Source organism: Limanda limanda, chromosome 2, assembly GCF_963576545.1.
Source record: "Limanda limanda chromosome 2, fLimLim1.1, whole genome shotgun sequence".
NCBI lineage: Eukaryota > Metazoa > Chordata > Actinopteri > Pleuronectiformes > Pleuronectidae > Limanda > Limanda limanda.
The window spans coordinates 25,227,123-25,233,122 of NC_083637.1; positions in this window are offsets into that span (position 1 = coordinate 25,227,123).

A 6,000-nucleotide genomic window follows, 5' to 3' on the forward strand; every position below is an offset into this window, starting at 1 on the left:
GTGGTGAGCTAATTTTATTACGTTTGGAGGGAATAAACTAAAGAAAAAAACACAAATGTACATTTTTAAGTCCCCAGATGTTACTGCAGAACCTTGGGGTGCTGTTTCTTTTCAAACCTAGGAGAGGCTTGCTGCTCCTCTTAAGCTCAGCCACGCGAACTCAAATGCTTTTCCCAGAATGTCAAACTTATTCCTATAAAAGAAACTTAAAAAAAACCCTTTAAAGTCGTAATTAAAGTCAAAACCTATATGCACCTCATTATTAACATAAATCATGAGGGAGGTTAATAAATACAGTAGGTTTGCTTAGGTTTTTGTATGTTTGCCGTCCTATTTTAAACTCAACAAGGTTTTACAGTGAGTTTCACGTTGCCCACCACAGAAATGCGTCACACCATCTGATGTAATCACATACTGATTCCATCCAGACACACAAAGTTTCCCGCGTAGCTGCTGGAGAGCTCTGACTCAGGCGTTGTGAAGACCTCTCCCTGTCTGCCACGTAAAAAGAGCCATATTTGTGAGCTGTGTGTTTCCACAGTGCAAATATCTTAGTGACACTAGAGGAGCTCTGATGAACACGTAGCCTCGAGTGCACAGTTTTAAATCCAAGCTGCCAACATTGTTCCATAAATATTTTAAGTGGAACATCAGCGGCTATCAACACAGTTAATTAAACACAGAGAGGAGGCTGTACCTGCCCTCATGGGACACTTTACAGGAAAGAATGTATGTGTTGTTTCCGAAGAAGACTTATTCATTATTATTATTATTATTACGAAACAGTCCTCGCTCTGTCCAAGCTCATATCAGAATTTAATTGTCTGGGTTTGCTAAAAGTGGAGAGTTTCTTCAAAATTTGTGTTCCCTTTTAGTGCTACATTTCCTTTTTGGGTTACTAAGCCTGCACTCTGTGGTCTGCACAGCAAATAATCTGTACTGGGAAATAGAAAGAGTGAATTTATTTCAAAAAAGTCTCTGAATAAGGATGAGAACTTGATTTGGTTATTGCAGAGTGCTGGATAAGCCTGATGCAAGCTAATGATGGAGTCATGATGGGAAAAGTCTCTATAAAGACAGTATTGAAATAAAAGTGAGCAGCAGGTGAATATAGAATGTAATAAATCAGAGGTGTTTTTATCCTACATATCTCTCTCAAGTTGATTCATTCCACATAAGCCAACATAATTGGTGGCGGAGCGACCTGACAGACAACAACATGTTGGAGCTGTGGTGAGTGAGGTAACCTGCAGTTCTTCATGGTGGTTATTAAGTGGATTAACCCCCTTAGATTAGTCTCAGCCATTTCTCCCATCTGTTTTCTGTTACACCACAAACCTGATAATGTACAAACACTGCAGGAGACACACACACACACACACACACACACACACACACACACACACACACACACACACACACACACACACACACACACACACACACACACACACACACACACACACACACACACACACACACACACACACACAGAGGCTTTAGAAAATGCGGAGATGACCATTTGAGCAAATCTTCTCCCACTGATCTACCGCGCTGTGTAACCGTTGCGTGACTGGACAGGCACACAACTCGCACACACACACACACACACACACACACACACACACACACACAGACAGACGCTTGTTCACATCACATGCTCACATTTGACTGCAGACACACTCACACAGTGGCCACGGCCTCACATGCAAGAAAACACGCAGCCACACACTAATCTGTGATTAGTCGTTAGTTATTATTCTCAGTCGAGTGAACAGGAGACATGCAACCCGTTTACAGTACTGACACAACAAGGTGGAGCTGGGGACCCATGACTTTGGACATACGTGTCTGAGTGGAGGTATTTAGACTGAATGTATTTACATTTTAATTTAGTTTTTGTGTAGTTGGATTAAAGCTTTGCTCTGATGGAGGCCGAAAGAAAAAAATGAAAGAAAAACCCAGTAAAACACATGAAAGCTGCACTTTTCTACAGTAACATGGGACCAGCGGTGGATATTCTCCACCATTCATCTTGATCTAAGAAATATTTAGAAAATTAAATTAAGTAATAACAGCAATACTCTTTTCTGAACAGGTGAAACTCTCAACTGAATACTTTACCCCTGCATATCACAGTACTCATTTTGACATGTAGTTGCTCCACCACCAAGGTTGTATTTTCAATACTGTTGTTATTGTTACTGTCTGTCTTCTAAGCAGATATTTAAAAATAAAACAACAAAAAAACATTTCAATAAAATAGAAAAAAGGAAATGGAACCAGATCAGATTTTGACAAGGTAGCTTCCACAATGACACCATTAGTAATGCCCATAACGTATCTGAACGATCAAAGCAAACTAACCGAAATGAATAGTCTGGTCATTAACATATTCTCCTGATGATTTTAATTTGGGCTTCAGGCTTAATTTCTGCCATTAAACCACGGAAAGACTAATTTCAGCGGCTTCTAATTCAAAATGAGACTAATTCACATTCAGCTCTCATACGACGCCAATAACCAAATGTTACTGAGCATGAGTTGATGATGATGATGGAACAGTTTGTGCCGACTAGAGGTTCATATCAGGGAAGCAGCTGACATGACCCAGAGCACGCTGCAAGAAGTCAGTAAGAGTCAAGCGGCGACAAGGCCCCGGTGCAGAGGAGGACATCAAAAAACCACAACCACGAGAGTCGGAAAATAAAAAGAGTTGGCTTCTGCCCTCATAGAGAAAATCACATCTTTGTTGTTGGGAATTCTCTTAATGTGATAGAAGTAGTCACTTGAGAGCAGAGGCATATCTAGGATTTTTCTAAATCGGGGCCAATAATATGTCCAACATCCATATTGTTAGTATTGTCCCAGGGTGAATAGTTTATTTATTTATTTAAAGACTACTGGCAGGATAGAGGCATCTCACAGGCCACCCAGATTTTATGTGAGGCCAGTGCCCCCCAGGCCCCTCCCCTAAATCCTCCCCTGGTTTAGTGTGAGGTGAGGACAGGATTGACATACAACACTGGAAGAGAGACGCCCTGGATCTATAGCTAATGGCACACATATGAATGAGTTAGGTTTACCATTTGATGTATGTAGATAAACTACTGAATACAAAGCATAGTGCGACTCCACATAATGAACACACAGGTAAACACAGGCCTGATAAGCAATAGGGCTCTGAGATTAAAAGGGAGAGCAGACGAAAGAAACACGTCGTTCAAGATAAGCAGAGGGGAGGAAATAATAAAGTATGTTATTCTTTGCCTCCGAACCACTACACACTGAGTTCTTGGAAATCTCACCACACTCTGGGAGAGACGGTAAAGTGTCGAGAAGTGTTTTCAAAACTACGGAAACTGGGCACAGGTCACCCTCCACCACCACGCACACACACACATCTGTCACCGTGAACTTTGACCTCCCACATTGCTCAAGGCTTCATCATGGTGCAGAGGCAGGGAAACGACCTCGATGACCTGAACCCGCCTCGGCTCATTCTGCTCCGGCTGCAGTTTCAATCGGATGATCGGACGTGGGTTTGACTTTTATCTCCGTCTCATCTCTTTCAAAAACATTTTTTCCCCCAAAATGATTTGATCTGAATCTGCTTCACGTTAGACAAAATACAGGTCACTGCTATAACGACTTAAAGACTTGACTCTGGAATGAACCAGTTGTTTTGAACCATGTTTTTGAATGGAACCAGGAGGAACTGAGCGGGACAAAACATTCAATGTACTTGTGTGAGGCTCCCTCTAGCGGTCAAACTATGCTATTTATCCACCCAGTTTCAGTTATGAAATGACACACCCACACTGACTTACAAAACCCCAGTTCATATCCATTATATAATTATAAGCTTAGATATTAACCACCAATGTTGATTTCAGGTTGATACCAGATTGTGGCACAGAGGTAAATTGTAAAGTGGCTTTATTAACGGACATTTAATGCTAATTATATACAACAAGTGCTTAGAATAAACTTTGAAATAAAGATTCTGTTGGAATAAAAATAAAAAGAACATAGACACATCAGACAAAATTATTGTGTGCATAATGTTGATAACTTCACTTATGTATCAAACACATAATATAGGAGAATTGACAATAATTGACAAGTCTACTTATTAAAGAGTCGACAGGCAGACAGACAGAGAGACAGACAGAGAGACAGACAGACAGAGAGACAGGCAGGCAGGCAGGCAGACAGACAGACAGACAGACAGACAGACAGACAGACAGACAGACAGACAGACAGACAGACAGACAGACAGACAGACAGACAGACAGACAGACAGACAGACAGACAGACAGACAGACAGACAGACAGACAGACAGACAGACAGACAGACAGAGAGACAGACAGACAGACAGACAGACAGGCAGGCAGACAGACAGACAGACAGACAGACAGACAGACAGACAGGCAGGCAGGCAGACAGACAGACAGGCAGACAGGCAGACACTCTTCCTTCATATATTGCAGCTGCCACAGCTCATTACCAAACTTTAACCTCACATTCCACAACCACAGTATCTTTAAAACTGGACTCAGTGATGCAAAACTCTGCTCCCACAACAACAGGGGTTTCACCATCATGTGCACATCTTTAAATTACAGCAAAGCATTGACGTTTAATCATATTTTTGGTGTCTTAATCAGCGATACTCTCTATTAGAACTCGCAGAAAGCTCCTGGGAAACTTTGGAGGAGGGTTTCACATCACTGAGGCGATCATGTGTAAGTCGCATCAGTTCACGTACTGAAAAGCTTCTTTTTCACATACAAGAACCGTTCACAGCACTTTCACGTAGACAGGTGGAGTTAGCCATAGTCCGTTTACAGCAGAGGGCCCATTCCTGTGCTTTAGATAAAATGGATCAGCCGCCTCGCCTGAATCCCAGCCTTCATTCAGTGAGTAACAGAGACATCTCCATGTCAACATGTCGGCTCCTCTGTGCACTTTCCAGACAACAACACTAAATATAAAGTTTTATAACATGCATTCACATAAAGGCTCCTTCATTCAACAACAGCAGACGGTAAAATCTGCTCTCTTCAGTCACACAATCTTCAGTTGAGCTTATTAGACACCAAAGATGTACATCTAAGAATAGTGTGGATCTCAAATAAACTAAAACAGAAAAAACAGAAACATCGTTATCATTACCACTTTTGCTCTGAAAGCTGAATACTGAAATGCATTAAATAATTTTAGATGATAAAATTCCATTAAGTTAAATTAAAAGATTTAAATTCTCAGCTAGAGAACAACAGTACAGGAGTGGCGGGCAGGCGGGGGGGGTCACATTTGACCCAGATCTGTTCGGAAACGTTTACCGATTAGGTAACTGTGAACATCCCATACTAAGTCCTTCTGAGTAACTTTTCTTCATGGTGTTCAGTGTCGGTGGGAAACTCTGCAGCTTCTGTTACCAATCCAATAAAACACACGCTGGAAAGAAAAGGGTTGAAGCCGCGTCCCAGCGTGACGGCCTCCCTCTGCAGCCACACAGCCACATTCATCATGTTCCACTGTCATGACACAGCAATGTTTCCTCAGACCAGCTGCCCCCCCGGCCTGTAGCTGGCTGACGTGGAGGTATTCTTCCAGAGTGAACCGGGAGTTACATTACACCACGTGATAAAAGTGTGTTCATGGGTAAATGTGTCTTGTTTATCCAAACGCTGTCAGAGAATACCAAAACCTCATCTCAGGTTCTTCCTGGTGTCTCTCTTCTTTTCACAATGACATTTTCCTCAAACTCTTCAGTCGTGAATATTGTGTGATGTGAAACTTTTCAGCGTTGCTTCCAGTGCAGACGACTTCACGCTGAAAAACGCTCCCTCAGGTCATTATTTTGAGTCGGAGCTCTCAGGTTTCTTGGGCTTCTCAGTGGCGGAGCAGCTCGTACTCTATCTGCTCTCCACTGACGACCACACAGGGATCAGAGGATACACACACAACCCCAGTGGTTGTTGCAGATGAGC